At 47.3% G+C, this 17155-nt stretch overlaps 1 long non-coding RNA gene across 2 annotated transcripts in view; it reads left to right on the top strand.

Moving 5' to 3' along the window:
• Positions 1–2119: 2119 nt before the first annotated feature.
• LOC147358794 (uncharacterized) overlaps positions 2120–17155 on the top strand; it is a 53844-nt gene continuing 38808 nt past the window's right edge. For both annotated transcript variants that reach the window (XR_015141711.1, XR_015141712.1), the window contains exon 1: positions 2120–2244. This is a non-coding gene — a long non-coding RNA (uncharacterized LOC147358794). The remainder of the gene's footprint in view (positions 2245–17155) is intronic.

Genomic DNA, 17155 nt, shown 5'->3' on the forward strand with positions numbered 1-17155 from the left:
CTCTGCTCCCGCTGCCCGCACACAGCTGGGCAGAGTCCTCCCGAGGAGGACCGCTGGGGGTTTCCAGATTGCTGTCTGCTGGAAAATGGCTCACAGATGCGGCTTGCCGATCTGGAGGTGAGGAGTCCCAGCTCCCCACAGAAGCACGCAGCCCTGTAACTTGTAGCAGTGGCCTTGGGCGTAAGCTGGAGGCATCCTCCCGGCTCTGTTCTTGGGAGAAGGGTTCCTGCAGTTCTCCCGCCTTCTGACAGGAGCTGTGATGTACTGTGCGTCTATTACGGGTCAGGTACTGTGTGGGCACTTTGCTGTTTTACTCTATTTGTCAAGCAATAAGCAGTAGCTGAACATCCTCTCTGTACTGAACACTGGGGCAGAGGCTGGGTGACTGGGAAGTAAGCTAAAAAAAAAAACCCAAAATACAAATGGGAGAGAAAAACAAAACTGACATTGTCTTTTTCTAAAATTATTTTTTAAAAAAACCACATTTATTTCTTTTGGCCGTGCCTGAGACATGCAGGATCTTGGTTCCCTGATCAGGCATCGACCCAGCGCCCCCCACACTGGGAGCATGGAGTCTGAATCGTTTTGCTGTATAGTTGAAATCAGCATATTATAAATCATCTATACTTCAATAAAATAAATTAAACAAAAAATATATAGGATGTAAAAATATCACGCCCAGTTATATTTAGTGAGATTAGCAACTTGATCAAGGTAAGAAAGCTGGGACATAGGAAAGTGGGATTAGAACTCAGTCAAATGAGTTATCATGAGCCTATTGCATAACTATAGTCATTTTCGTCCCCAAACTTCCTGTTCCGTGGGGAACCGGCATCACGGATGAGTGTTGAGGCCTGGTGTGCTGGCCCAGAGGGGAGTGCATGATAGGACTAGTCTGTAGCTTCTTTTGGGGCAGGGCAGCTGACAGTGCGGCCCCTCAGGCCAGGGCCGCAGGAGACTGGGCCTTATGTCACCAGAGCACAGGGCGACACAGGAGAGCAGCGGTTTGTCCCCGTGTTACAGGCTGAGCCGTGTCTGTCAGGAAGATTTGCTGACGTCCTCACCCCGGTACCTGTGAATGTGACCTTATTTGGAGATGGGGGTCTTTGCAGGTGTGAGCAAGTTGGATCATATTCGATTAGGGCGGGCCTTCAGTCCACTAGGACTGGGGTCCTTATGAGAACCGAAGGTGGGGGCTCCCCTGGTGGCTCAGTGGTGAAGAAGAGTCCTCCTGCCAACGCAGGGGACACGAGCTTGTCCCCTGATCTGGGAGGACCCCACGTGCTGCTGAGTGACTCAGCCCGTGGGTCGCTGCTGGAGAGAGCCCCCCGCAACAGGAAGACCCAGCATAGCCCCTCCTCCCCCCAAACAAACAAAATTAAGACGAGAACGGGGAGACACAGGGAGGAGAATGCCCTGTGGAGGGTCAAACGCAGGGAAGGCGGCCACTGAAGACAGAGAGTGGGGTAATGCTGCCACACGAAAAAGAGACTAGACGATGTGAAGAACTGACTCATGGCCAAAGACCCTGACGCTGGGAAAGACTGAAGGCAGGAGGAGAAGGGGACGACGGAGGATGAGATGGTTGGATGGCGTCACCGACTCAATGGACGTGGGTTTGGGTGGACTCCAGGAGTTCGTGATGGACAGGGAGGCCTGGCGTGCTGAAGTTCGTGGGGTCACACAGAGTCGGACACGACTGAGACTGAACTGACTGCCACAAACCCGGAATGCCTAGAGCTTCCAAAAGTTGGAAGAGGCAAGGAAGCTTCCGAGGGAGCTCAGTTCTGCTAGGAGCTTCACGCTGGGCGTGTAGCCTCCAGAACTACAAGGGAGCGTATTTCTCTTGTGTGACTCTGCACACTTTGTGGGACTTTGTTACAACAGCCTTTGGAGACTACCACTCCCACCTGGGGGTCCTCCTGGCTCCTGGTGGAGGCTCCTGAGCTGTTGGCAGGAGCCTGGGGTTTCTGATCTACGTTTACAACTGAGCAGACTCCAAGGGGAGAAAATGAAACAAAACAGAGCCAAGCCTGTTCTATTATTCACTACTAGCTAAAAAGATTTTTCCGGGCTAATGGGCAGCTACAGTAAATACAAAAATTCCCGTTCGACAAGACCGTAACCAAGGAGCAAACTCCTGTGCGTTAGCTATTAACAACCGAAGGCAGCAGGACATGCAGATCTGCGGCATTGGGGTCCGTGGCCGGGCACGGTTCTGAATTCCGTCCCCAGCGAGCTCAGGTCAGCCTTCTCACACCCACCTCCTTACCTCCCCAGAGGGGCTCTCTCCGCTGTAGTCACGCTCCCAAGCACTTCTGTCTGGAGAACCCTGCCATCTAGATTTTCAGATTGCCATGGCTGCTCGCTGTTCTGAGGGGAAACCCTGGGGTGGGGTCCCGGCCAGGGTCTGCTCTCTTTGGCTGGACATCTGCTGGATTAGTGGAGTGTCGGTTCTGGATTGGTGCCTGTGGCTTTCCAGTTGTTACATCTCGTAATTCTGAATGGTTTGGATGAGGCTGGGAGCAAAGGAGGACCAAGACCGCGTCTCTTTAGAGCGTCTCAGGATAACGAGAAACAGGTGGTGTCGTGTGTGTGTTCGCTGCTCAGTCGTGTCCGACTCTTTGCGACCCCGTGGACTGTAGCCCGCCAGGCTTCTCTGTCTGTGGGATTTTCCAGGCAAGAATACTGGAGTGGGGTGCCCTTCCCTTCTCCAGAGGATCTTCCTGACCCAGGGATCGAACCCAGATCTCCTGCATGACAGGCAGATTCTTTACCGTTTGAACCGCAGGGAAGTCTAAATCAGGTGGTGTCTAAATCAAAGCTACTAATATGACTATGTGCTATCAGCATATACTGGCAACTCAGTCTCTTGCTGATAAGAAGAAGGGAATATTTCTTCTGCACTTATGATGTGGCCTTCCCTAAAGCGAGGACCCATTGTGTAACAGTCCTGATGCCCTCTTCTCCTAGAGGAGGAATTTTTGTGATCAGTGAGTTTGGGATAAGGCACTGGACGTGCCTAGCTCTGCTTTGCTCTCTCCTTTGCTTTACTAGAAGCACAGGTTTCGCTCTGCTCTGCTTCTCTGTAATGTAGATCTGAAAACTAGGTCATTGTCCGATTTTTCAGAAGACCACTTACAAGGCTGAGTCGTGTTCTGGAGCACCAGGGTTTTTTTCCGTCCTGCAGCTGGTGTTTTCCTCTCCGTCTGCCTTGCTTCTACCTTCTCTCTCTTAACTGGTTCAGAATTTGCAGAGAGGAGAGACGCTAGCTGTTGTGATGCTTCACGACCTCAGAGAGAGCAAGAGGGGAGCTGGCAGGCATGCTTTGCCTGGCCTGTCTCTTCACGGAGTCCCTGAGCTGGGTCAGGACACCGACAGGGTTAGGGGGTGAGGTGGTGGAAACAGTGGGTGTGGCTGGACCTCGGAGGACCAGGGTTCACAGTGGTGAACTCCTGGATGAGATAGCCGGCCCCAGCTCCTCTGCTGAGATGCTCACGAGGGGCTGCCGTGGTGATGTGAGTGCGTGAAGGAGACTGAAGTGTCCTGACATGAAGGAAAAAGGGGGCTTGTCAAGGTCAGCAGAGGGGTGGCTCGTGAATGTGGAGGTCATCGAACGACGGGGGAGGCCCTGAGAGTTTCTGCAGGTCTCCGGTTCCCATAGACGCCTTCCAGGGTCATGGACGTGTCCCCATTCTCTCTCTGACTCCCCCTGCTCTTTCCTCGGGCACAGGAATTGCTGTTTTTGGTTAACGGTCAATAAGTGAAAAGTGAAGTCGCTCAGTCGTGTCCGACTCTTCAGGACCCCATGGACTGTAGCCCACCAGGTTCCTCCATCTATGGAATTTTCCAGGCAAGAGTACTGGAGTGGGTTGCCATTTCCTTCTTCAGGGGAACTTCCTGACCCAGGGATCAAACCCGGGTCTCCCGCACTGCTGGCAGACGCTTTACCGTCTGAGCCACCAGGGAAGCCCCAAGAATACTGGAGTGGATTGCCCTGCCCTCCTCCAGGGGATCTTCCTGACCCAGAGATTGAACCCAGGTCTTCTGCATTACCTGCGGATGCTTTACCCTCTGAGCCAACAGGGAAGCCGAGGCAGTATGTACCAGTATGCAGGTTTGCTTTTTAAAAGCAAACATTTACTCACCAGTACTGTCTCTTTTAACCACGAGGAAATGCTGTTCAGCTTCTGGAGGACCGGCCTTGAGAGTCCTGTAAATGGAGAGCATTTGTAGGCATTTAAGCAAGACGGCGACCTGGTCAGACTAAGCTGTTAAAATGAATTTAAGGGAATTAGACAGGAGACGGGGAGCTACATTTGGCAACTGGTCACAGTGGCCTTAGCTGAGATGATGTTGTCTTATTGACTTACAGATACTCTAATGCCCTTACTGGGACTGGAGATACAATGGAGATCAAGGTAGGGGAGATCTTTGCTCCCAGAGAGAGAGGAAAGGTTAGGGAAAGGGTTGGGAGATGGATTTATCCCTGCTTGCTCATTAATTGGATATGTGGGCTGAAGGAGAGTCAGGCGTGACATCCTGGGTCCTGGTTCGAGTGAACAACGGCATCATTCACTCTAACAAATAATAGACTCCAGGAAGGGTGTGTTGAGTTCCATTTTTTTTAAATATTAATTTATTTATTTGATGTTAGCTGTGGCATGTGGGATCTAGTTCCCTGACCGGGGATCAAACCCAGGCCCCCTGATTTAGGAGTGCAGAGTCCTAGTCACTGGACCACAGGGGAAGCACCAGTGAGATCCACTTTTGATAGAAAGAGCCCAGTACACTGATCCGGGAGACAGGGGAGGGGGGTCTACCATCCTGAAGCTCAGGAGGAAGTTCTTTGCTGGAGACGCAGGCTTCAGAGTTGATGGACATGTTCGGTCATTCAGAATGTGTCTGTTGGGTGTGTGCTGGGCACAGGGTGGGAAGTGAGGATCCAGTGGTAAGGGAACACAGACACGGTGCTCATTCTCGAGGAATTAGAGGGAGAGCCGAGCATTAGTAAAATAGCCACACAAATTACTGAAAATTGCAACTGGAGCAGTAACTCCAACATGGAGGTACTTAACGCTATAAGCCTAAAACTTGGACTCAAGAAGACCAAGGAGCATTTTCCCCAGGAAGAGTTTTTTGTAGGAGGAGAGTGGGCACAGCCCATGCAAAGGCCCTGAGCTCTGAGCAAGCCTCTCGAGGATGAGGAGCTGGAAGGGGCCAGTGCTGGCAGAGGGCAAAGAGGGAGGGTGTGCAAGCTGAGACCGGCAGGCGGGTAGCATTTTGGAACACTTAATGGGTGCTTTCTGTGTGTCAAGCGCCCTTCTAAACACCATTCATGTAATTTAATCCTCCCGACAACCTTATCAGATGCGCTGTTGAAATCTCTGTTTTACATATGCGGAAACTGTGGGACAGAGAAGTTAGGGACTTGCCCAAAGGCTCAGCTAGTAAGCGGCTGAAGTGGGGTTTGAATTCAGATGATCAGGTTTAAAGCCTACACTGCTATCGTCTGGTACCCTAGATTATGTTAAGAATTTTTTTTTGGGGGGGTGTGGGATACCATAAAAGATGGAGAAGGGAATGGCAACCCACTCCAGTACTCTTGCCTGGAGAATTCCATGAACAGAGGAGCCTGGCGGGCTACAGTCCATGGGGTCGCAAAGAGTCAGACATGACTGAGAGACTAACGCACACCATAAAGGAACTTTAACCAAGAAGGTGGCAGGGCTGTATTTGCTTTTTGATAAGATCAGTCTAAATGCAGTTGTAGGGACGTGATCGGAGGAGGGTCTGTAGATGGGGGACATTTGTTGGGGGGATATTGGAGTCATCTAGGAGGGACTCATCGCTTAGACTAGAGTGGGGGTGGCGGAGACACTTAGAGGGAAGTGGCTCTGAGAGCTGCTCAGCTGTCAGTATGTCAGGATTTGGTGAATTGCTGAAGTGCTGTGTGAGGAGGAGAGCGTGTCAGGGCGAACTCTAAGGTCTCTGGTGTACAAAGTAAAGCTTGTAGGTGAAGCTGAAAGAGGTTAGGGTGTGATCTGTAAAAGCCAAGAGACCCCAGGGTACCACCCTAAGGAAATTAATTTCAACCTTACTGCTCACTGCTTCTGAGCGCCAGTTTCTTCCCATTCACCCAAGTGTTCAGGCAGGTGGTTGGATTGGAATAGTGTGAGCAGGTTCATGAAGAAGGGAGAATCAAGGAAGCCAAGACTTCACTGGAATTAGGATTCCATCTCTCAGCCCACTTACCTGTGGTTGAACGGAGACCATCCGTCCATGAGCCTGGTTTTTGCAGACCTCTTGAGGGTGTTCGTCTCCCCTTTTCATTAATGCCCTCTGACCAGCTTTCTCAAGAGAACTTCTCAACGAGTTGTAACAAAGCTTTGGGATTCCTTATTGCTGGGAAGACTCTTGTCATAAGTTTCATCTGACTTTTTTTCATCCTGACCTCCCCGGAGTTCAGAAGCGTGCCAGGGGGAATCTGTGACTCGTTCTCCCAGGAGCAGACCTAAACTGCAGGTGGTCCCCGAGGGATGCTGGAGAGGTCTTGGGGAGGGTTGTCTGGGAACCGCCGAGGAGCAGGGATTCTCCATCAAATGCCAGGACAGATGGTCTTCACTGACAGTGTCCAAGCACGGTGAGCCTCTCTTCCCAGGTTATGGAGACCCAGAGAGCCAAGATGTACACGGGGCACAGTCAACATAGCCCCCAGGTCTCACGGGAAGTGATGGAGAGTAACAGTGACATCACCGTGTCAACTCTGACTGCGAGCTGTGGCTTCCCCAGCTGTCGTTTGCTCTGATCTTCAGAACACCTCTGGGAAAAAAGCATGCATATTATATTTGCCATAAATATACAACTGGGCTTCCCAGGTGGCTCAGTGGTGAAGAATCCACCAGCCAAGCAGGAGATGTGGGTTCAGTTGCTGGGTTGGGAAGATCCCCTGGAGAAAGGCACGGTGACCCACTGCAGTGTTCTTGCCTGGGAAGTCCCATGCACGGCGGAGCCTGGTGGGCTGCAGTCCCTGGGTAGCAAAGAGAGGGATGTGACTGAGCAACTGAACAGCAATAACAACAAATAAAAGTACAATAATGGGATTATATCATAATTGCTTGATTCGCTTAACAATATTCCAAATACATCTCTCCACCAAAAAAAGAAAAACAAAACAGAATTCTTCCCACCTACAGAATAGCTCTAATGTCTTTGTAGAAATAACACGTGCTAGTCATAAAAAGATATAAGCAACACAGAAAAGAACCAAGTAGAAAGCAGAACATTATCTAAAACCCTGGCACCACAAGAAATGGGCGTTGGTGAGTGTTCCTTTATAAATTTCTTAATGCACTCATGGCCATTGTTCCCAAAAGCAGAATCAAGCAGAATTATACTGTTTAAGCTATTGTGTCATTCACTTTCTCCCTCGTGCCATGGACCCTTCCCCCTATCAATCAATAAGTAATAGTCTACATAACTGTATTTAATCACTGCTTTTTCCTGCTGTGTGTGTGCGTCCTCATTTACTTAACTGGCCCCGGGTTGATGATAAGGTATCTGCAAGTTTTCGCTGTTATAAGTAACTTTGACAGACACCCGTGGATGTGGACCCTGAAGAGCCAAGTCTCGGGAGAACAAGGTGTAGAGAGCCTGGTTTTCACAGGCCAGGAAGGAAGACGTTGGCTCATTCCTTGGGGGCCTTGGCAACTTGGGTTTCCACAATCCCAGGGGACATCTCCACACACAGCAAGGGCCTCGTTAGGCAAATGACTTGTTTGGATAGGAGAGATTCAGTCCCTAGACTACTGGTCTGGGAGAGACTCTCAGCAGATGAGTGGCTGGATGGCCCATGTCTCCTGCAGGTAAGAGGAGGTTGATTCACGTGGGAGAGACCTGCTGAATCTCCCCAGCAGAAGTGAAACAGGGCTGAGTCCTCTGCCCTTCGAGCTGGGTCCCACCTGCACAAGGCGTCTGATGCCTCTTCCCCAGGAACCCGCTTCGAGCTGCCGGTCCTCTCCCCAGGAGCGCCGCGTCTCCCTCGCTGTGTTGGATTCTGTCATGATGCTAAGCATCAGGGCTCCTCCATGGAGCTCTTGGAAAACAATTCTTCCCACGGCATGTGGGACCTTAGTTCTCTGACCAGCGGTTGAACCCGAGCCCTCTGCATTGCAGTTCAGTTCAGTTTAGTCACTCAGTCGTGTCCAACTCTTTGCAACCCCATGTACCACAGCACGCCAGGCCTCCCTGTCCATTACCAACTCCTGGAGTCCACCCAAACTCATGTCCATTGAGTCGGTGATGCCATCCAACCATCTCATCCTCTGTCATCCCCTTCTCCTCCCACCTTCAGTCTTTCCCAGCATCAGGGTCTTTTCCAATGAGTCAGTTCTTCACATCATGTGGCCAGAGTATTAGAGTTTCAGCTTTAGCATCAGTCCTTCCAATGAATATTCAGGGTTGATTTCCTTTAGGATGGACTTGTTGGATCTCCTTGCAGTCCAAGAGACTCTCATGAGTCTTCTCCAACACCACAGCTCAAAAGCATCAATTCTTCGGTGCTCAACTTTCTTTATAGTCCAACTCTCACATCCATACATGACTACTGGAAAAACCATAGCCTTGACTAGATGGACCTTTGTTGGCAAAGTAATGTCTCTGCTTTTTAATATGGTGTCTAGGTTGGTCATAACTTTCCTTCCAAGGAGTAAGCGTCTTTGAATTTCACGGCTACAGTCACCATGGTGGAGTCTTAACTACTGCACCACCAGGGAAGTCCTGGATAAAGATTCTTGCTTGGGAGGAGGGGACTGCTCTGGCTCTTTGTCGCAGCTCAAGAGCATGGCCTCTGGAACGTGGGCTCTCAAGTGTGGGCTTAGTATTTGTGGTACAGGGCCTAGCTGCCCCAAAGCATGTGGGATCCTCCCAGACCGGGGATTGAACTCATGTCTTTTGCATTGGCAGGTGGATTTCTAACCACTGGACCACCTGGAAAGTCCCTGGATACAATTTTTATCCACTCTCATACATGTATATGTATGGCTGAGTCCCATTGCTCTCCACTCAAAGCTATCACAACATTATTAATTGACTATAGTCCCCAAAAAAGGTGAGAATTCATATCCATTCTCTTTCCTCGCTTCAATTATGCTTGGTCACATCACTGGGTTTGGTCCTGGGAGTGTGAATGAAGGTGTTCTGTGCCCTGTCTGAGCACAGATGCATCTGAAGCTACCCCGTGTCCTCCACATCCCCTCCTTCCCTCTGCTGTGACACCAGCCATGTCCAGACATAGGAATTTCTCTTACGTTAGCCCAAGTCTTGGAATGAAAAGTAGTGGGCTCACTACTGACTCATGACAGATGTGAACAAGAGTGAGAAATACACTTTCTGCTGTTGTAAGCCAACGAGACTTGGGCGTTTGTCGGTTAATATGGTAAAGAATCCGCCAGCAATGCGGGAGACCTGGGTTCTATCCCTGGGTAGGGAAGATCCCCTGGAGAAGGCAAAGGCTACCCACTCCAGTATTCTGGCCTGGAGAATCTCATGGACTATAGTCCACGGGGTCGCAAAGAGCTGGACGTGACTGAGCGACTTTCACGTTCACTTCCTGTTACTATGGCAGCCTCCTGTTCATACGGTCATAGCCCTCTCTTGGCCGTGACCCTGCTTCTATCTCCTCTATCCTGTCTCAGATGGCCCGTGCTTCTCAGACTTCTCCTCTCTGTCTCCTCCGAGAAGCCTTTCATTCACACTTATTGAGCCTGCATCTAGTCGATTGACCTAAGGCAATTTTTAAAAACTGTTTTGGCTTTTATTTCAAAACACTTTTTTGTTTGTTTTCTATTTTCAAACTCTGCTCCTACATTTGCATGTAACTTCTAAATAGTCTTATTTGTTTTGGTTTTTGGCTGTGCCAGGTCTTCGTGGCTGCGTGGGCTGCTCTCTAGCTGTGGTTTGAGGGCGTCTCACTGCGGTGCCTTCCCCTGTGGTGGAGCACCGTCTCTGGGCCTGCGGGCTTCAGTAGCTGCCACACGGCTCTGAGCTCGATAGGTGTGGCGCACGGGCTTAGCTGCTCTGTGGCACGTGGGATCTTCCCGGACCAGAGATCGAAACTATGTCTCCTACGTTGGCCGGTGGATTATATACCACTAAGCCTCTAGGGAAGCCCCCTAAAAGCACTTTTTCATTGCGATGTAATTGACCTATAACATTATGTTAGTTTTACGTATACAATATAATGATTTGATATTTACATATGCTGAGAAATGATCACCACAGTAAGTCTCGTTAACATCTGTCACCATACATGGTTACAATTTTCCCTTCTAGTGATGAGAAATTTTAAGATCTACTCTCGGCAACTTTCAGATATGCAATATTATTAACTACAGTCACCATGCTGTGCTGGAGCAGGAAATGGCAGCCCACTCCAGTAGTCTTGCCTGGAGAATCCCATGGACAAAGGAGTCTGGTGGGCTACAGTCCATGGGGTCGCAAAGAGTTGGACACAACTGAGCGACTGACACACACACACACACACACACCATGCTGTACAGTACATCCCCGTGACTTATTTCTGTCAGTACATCTTTTAAAATATGAGAAGGTTCTAGTTGTTAGTAGCAGGTTCCGCACAACCCCATTCTTTCAAGCCTGATTGACAAGTGATGTGAGCTCTTGCACAGCTGAAACTGTTTCTTTATTATCTATCTCTGCTCACTTTGTGGGCTGAGGTGGGAGCATTAGAACACAGGCTTAATGTCACTGGTGGGAAGAACGGAGGTGAAGTTTTGTTTCCGTGGGAATAGAATAGCATCTCATGGTAGTTTTAAAAAAAATAAATGAAACTTGAGCTTGGAGACCAACTGTACTCATATAGTCTCTCTATGGGGACTGAGGTCTGCATTTTCCTATGGCAACATAACTGAGCTCATTGTTCTTGGAAATTCAGACCTCAGAAGAGATGGTTATAAACCAATAAACAACCTCACTGTGCTTTATGAAACTCCTGCCAGTTTTCCTGAACAAATAGTTTGCACCTCTACGCAAACATCTTTCTTGTTAAGACAATAGATCACTGTCTTGGATAAACAGCTTTCTCAACAAACAGCAGTTTACTTATTAAGATTTGTTTTCAGGTCCTTCCTCCCTAGTATGTGTCAATCCTAAACTATTATGTCACAAGCTTTTTCCAGCCTTGATCTGCTCCCTGATTTGGAAAATCCACCTTAAACCACTTGAAGCCTGACCTCCAGACTCTTTAAATATCGCTGTTCAGTTGCCAAGTCGTGTCCGACTCTTTGAGACCCCGTGTGCTGCAGCGCGCCAGGCCTCCCTGTCCTCCACCACCTCCTGGAGCTTGCTCAGACTTGTGTCCCTTGAGTTGGTGATGCCTCCAACCATCTCATCCTCTGTCCCCCTTTTCCTCCTTTTGAGAACCACTAATGGTGAAAAAAAAAGAAGGAAAGAAAGTGAAGAGGAACTAAAGAGCCTCTTGATGAGGGTGAAAGAAGAGAGTGAAAAAAGTGGCTTAAAACTCAACATTCAAAAAATGAAGATCATGGCATCTGATTCCATCACTTCATGGCAAATAGAAGGGAGAAAAGTGGAAGGAGTGGCAGAATTTCTTTTCTTGGGCTTCAGAGTCACTGCAGACAGTGACCGTAGCCATGAAATTACCTTCCTTGGAAATAAAGTTATGGCAAACCTAGACAACATATTAAAAACAGAGACATCACTTTACTGACAAAGGTGCATATAGTCAAAGTCGTGGTTTTCCACTAATCATGTATGGATGTGAGAGTTGGACCATAAAGAAGGCTGAGCGTCAAAGAATTGATGCTTTCGAATTATGGTGATGAAGAAGACTCTTGAGTGTCCCTTGGGCAGCAAGGAGATCAAACCAATCAAACCTAAAGGAAATAAAAACTGAATATTCATTGGAAGGACTGATGCTGAAGCTCCAATACTTTGGCCACCTGATGCCAAGAGCTGACTCATTGGAAAAGACCACAGTGCTGGGGAAGAATGAGGGCAGGAGGAGAAGGGGATGACAGAGGTTAAGATGATTAAATAGCATCACTGACTCAATGGATGTGTGTCTGAGCAAACTCCAGGACACGGTGAAGGACAGGGGAGCCCTGTGTACTGTGGTCCGTGGGTCACAAAGAGCCGGATGCAACTTAGTGGCTGAGCAACAACAACACTGAGAACTACTAAGATTCTGTATTCTCTCTTACTACAGTAGGTTTAATAAACTTAGCTTTGGTTGAGGAACAGGTTTTCTGGTCGTCTTTCAAAGGGTTATCAACTGACAATCTGCTCTTTACCCAGGGTTACTTGGGGCCATTTTGGTTCCTGTTTTGGCCATCTGATAACTGGGAAGACAAGCAGAGTTACATTACACATAAGGGAGTTTGCTCCATCAGTTTTATGAGGATATAGGTTCATTGCTCCTGCCAAGAGGGTTCAGATTTCATGTGAATGTCAGGACTGGAAGCAACCTTACATGGATCATGTTCTTTAATTCCTCCTTTTGCACAAGGGCTTCCCTGGTGGCTCAGCTGATAAAGAACCTGTCTGCAATGCGGGAGACCTGGGTTCAATCCCTGGGTTGGGAATATCGCCTGGAGAAGGGAAAGGCTACCCAGATTTGCATGGTCCATGGGGATGCAAAGTGTCGAACACAACTGAGCAACTTTCACTTTCACACTAGAGCTATTGAGGTTCTGGGAAAATAGACCCATCTCTTACTTGGGGGAGAGATTCTCAAGTTGGCTTCTTTAAGCAATGTCACTCCTTCTCTCAGTTCAGTTCAGTCACTCAGTCGTGTCCGACTCTTTGCGACCCCACGAATCACAGCACACCAGGCCTCCCTGTCCATCACCAACTCTTGGAGTTCACCCAGACTCATGTCCGTTGAGTCAGTGATGCCATCCAGCCATCTCATCCTCTGTCGTCCCCTTCTCCTCCTGCCCCCAATCCCTCCCAGCATCAGAGTCTTTTCCAATGAGTCAACTCTTCCCATGAGGTGGCCAAAGTACTGGAGTTTCAGCTTTAGCATCATTCCTTCCAAAGAAATCCCAGGGCTGATCTCCTTCAGAATGGACTGGTTGGATCTCCTTGCAGTCCAAGGGACTCTCAAGAGTCTTCTCCAACACCACAGTTCAAAAGCATCAATTCTTCAGCACTCAGGCTTCTTCACAGTCCAACTCTCACATCCATACATGACCACTGGAAAAGCCATAGCCTTGACTAGACGAACCTTTGTTGTCAAAGTAATGTCTCTGCTTTTGAATATGCTATCTAGGTTGGTCATAACTTTCCTTCCAAGGAGTAAGCGTCTTTTAATTTCATGGCTGCAGTCACCATCTGCAGTGATTTTGGAGCCCCCCAAAATAAAGTCTGACACTGTTTCCACTGTTTCCCCATCTATTTCCCATGAAGTGATGGACCAGATGCCATGATCTTCATTTTCTGAATGTTGAGCTTTAAGCCAACTTTTTCACTCTCGACTTTCACTTTCATCAAGAGGCTTTTGAGTTCCTCTTCACTTTCTGCCATAAGGGTGGTGTCATCTGCATATCTGAGGTTATTGATATTTCTCCCGCCAATCTTGATTCCAGCTTGTGCTTCTTCCAGTCCAGCGTTTCTCATGATGTACTCTGCATATAAGGTAAATAAGCAGGGTGATAATATACAGCCTTGACGTACTCCTTTTCCTATTTGGAACCAGTCTGTTGTTCCATGTCCAGTTCTAACTGTTGCTTCCTGACCTGCATATAGGATTCTCAAGAGGCAGGTCAGGTGGTCTGGTATTCCCATCTCTTTCAGAATTTTCCACAGATTATTGTGATCCACACAGTCAAAGGCTTTGGCATAGTCAATAAAGCAGAAATAGATGTTTTTCTGGAACTCTCTTGCTTTTTCTATGATCCGGCAGATGTTGGCAATTTGATCTCTGGTTCCTCTGCCTTTTCTAAAACCAGCTTGAACATCAGGAAGTTCACGGTTCACATATTGCTGAAGCCTGGCTTGGAGAATTTTGAGCATTACTTTACTAGCGTGTGAGATGAGTGCAATTGTGCGGTCATTTGAGCATTCTTTGGCATTGCCTTTCTTTGGGATTGGAATGAAAACTGACTTTTTCCCGTCCTGTGGCCACTGCTGAGTTTTCCAAATTTGCTGGCATATTGAGTGCAGCACTTTCACAGCATAATCTTTCAGGATTTGAAATAGCTCAACTGGAATTCCATCACCTCCACTAGCTTTGTTCATAGTGATGTTTTCTTTTCTTTTTTTTTTTAAATTTTATTTTATTTTTAAACTTTACAATATTGTATTAGTTTTGCCAAATATCGAAATGAATCTGCCACAGGTATACATGTGTTCCCCATCCTGAACCCTCCTCCCTCCTCCCTCCCCATACCATCCCTCTGGGTTGTCCCAGTGCACCAGCCCCAAGCATCCAGTATCCTGCATGGAACCTGGACTGGTGACTCGTTTCATACATGATATTATACATGTTTCAATGCTATTCTCCCAAATCTTCCCACCCTCTCCCTCTCCCACAGAGTCCATAAGACTGTTCTATACATCAGTGTCTCTTTTGCTGTCTCATACACAGGGTTATCGTTACCATCTTTCTAAATTCCATATATATGCGTTAGTAAACTGTATTGGTGTTTTTCTTTCTGGCTTACTTCACTCTGTATAATAGGCTCCAGTTTCATCCACCTCATTAGAACTGATTCAAATGTATTCTTTTTAGTGGCTGAGTAATACTCCATTGTGTATATGTACCACAGCTTTCTTATCCATTCATCTGCTGGTGGACATCTAGGTTGCTTCCATGTCCTGGCTATTATAAGCAGTGCTGCGATGAACATTGGGGAACACGTGTCTCTTTCCCTTCTGGTTTCCTCAGTGTGTATGCCCAGCAGTGGGATTGCTGGGTCATAAGGCAGTTCTATTTCCAATTTTTTAAGGAATCTCCACACTGTTCTCCATAGTGGCTGTACTAGTTTGCATTCCCACCAACAGTGTAAGAGGGTTCCCTTTTCTCCACATCCTCTCCAGCATTTACTGCTTGTAGACTTTTGGATCGCAGCCATTCTGACTGGTGTGAAATGGTACCTCATAGTGGTTTTGATTTGCATTTCTCTGATAATGAGTGATGTTGAGCATCTTTTCATGTGTTTGTTAGCCATCTGTGTGTCTTCTTTGGAGAAATGTCTATTTAGTTCTTTGGCCCATTTTTTGATTGGGTCATTTATTTTTCTGGAGTTGAGCTGTAGGAGTTGCTTGTATATTTTTGAGATTAGTTGTTTGTCGTAGTGATGCTTTCTAAGGCCCACTTGACTTCACATTCCAGGATGTCTGGCTCTAGGTCAGTGATCACAGCATTGTGATTATCTGGGTCATGAAGATCTTTTTTGTACAGTTCTTCTGTGTATTCTTGCCATCTCTTCTTAATATCTTCTGCTTCTGTTAGGTCCATACCATTTCTGTCCTTTATCGAGCCCATCTTTGCATAAAATGTTCCTTTGGTGTCTCTGATTTTCTTGAAGAGATCTCTAGTTTTTCCCATTCTGTTGTTTTCCTCTATTTCTTTGCATTGATGGCTGAAGAAGGCTTTCTTATCTCTTCTTGCTATTCTTTGGAACTCTGCATTCAGATGTTTATATCTTTCCTTTTCTCCTTTGCCTTTTGCTTCTCTTCTTTTCACAGTTATTTGTAAGGCCTCCCCAGACAGCCATTTTGCTTTTTTGCATTTCTTTTCCACGGGGATGGTCTTGATCCCTGTCTCCTGTACAATGTCACAAACCTCATTCCATAGTTCATCAGGCACTCTATCTATCAGATCTAGGCCCTTAAATCTATTTCTCACTTCCACTGTATAATCATAAGGGATTTGATTTAGGTCATACCTGAATGGTCTAGTGGTTTTCCCTACTTTCTTCAATTTAAGTCTGAATTTGGCAATAAGGAGTTGATGATCTGAGCCACAGTCAGCTCCTGGTCTTGTTTTTGCTGACTGTATAGAGCTTCTCCATCTTTGGCTGCAAAAAATATAATCAATCTGATTTCGGTGTTGACCATCTGGTGATGTCCATGTGTAGAGTCTTCTCTTGTGTTGTTGGAAGAGGGTGTTTGCTATGACCAGTGCATTTTCTTGGCAAAACTCTGTTAACCTTTGCCCTGCTTCATTCCGTATTCCAAGGCCAAATTTGCCTGTTACTCCAGGTGTTTCTTGACTTCCTACTTTTGCATTCCAGTCCCCTATAATGAAAAGGACATCTTTTTTGGGTGTTAGTTCTAAAAGGTCTTTTAAGTCTTCATAGAACCGTTCAACTTCAGCTTCTTCAGTATTACTGGTTGGGGCATAGACTTGGATTACTGTGATATTGAATGGTTTGCCTTGGAAATGAACAGAGATCATTCTGTCGTTTTTGAGATTGCATCCAAGTACTGCATTTCTGACTCTTGTTGACCATGATGGCTACTCCATTTCTTCTGAGGGATTCCTGCCCGCAGTAGTAGATATAATGGTCATCTGAGTTAAATTCACCCATTCCAGTCCATTTCAGTTCGCTGATTCCTAGAATGTCAACATTCACTCTTGCCATCTCTTGTTTGACCACTTCCAATTTGCCTTGATTCATGGACCTGACATTCCAGGTTCCTATGCAATATTGCTCTTTACAGCATCGGACCTTGCTTCTATCACCAGTCACATCCACAGCTGGGTATTCTTTTTACTTTGGCTCTATCCCTTCATTCTTTCTGGAGTTATTTCTCCACTGATCTTTAGTAGCATATTGGGCACCTACTGACCTGGGGAATTCCTCTTTCAGTATCCTATCATTTTGCCTTTTCATACTGTTCATGGGGTTCTCAAGGCAAGAATACTGAAGTGGTTTGCCATTCCCTTCTCCAGTGGGCCACATTCTGTCAGACCTTTCAACCATGACCCGCCCATCTTGGGTTGCCCCACGGGCATGGCTTAGTTTCATTGAGTTAGACAAGGCTGTGGTACTAGTGTGATTAGATTGACTAGTTTTCTGTGAGTATGGTTTCAGTGTGTCTGCCGTCTGATGCCCTCTTGCAACACCTACCTTCTTACTTGGGTTTCTCTTCCCTTGGGCGTGGG

The sequence above is a fragment of the Bos grunniens genome, chromosome 15 (genome assembly GCF_055505025.1).
Source record: "Bos grunniens cultivar Pamir isolate PY7600 chromosome 15, Bosgru_T2T1.0, whole genome shotgun sequence".
Classification (NCBI taxonomy): Eukaryota; Metazoa; Chordata; class Mammalia; order Artiodactyla; family Bovidae; genus Bos; species Bos grunniens.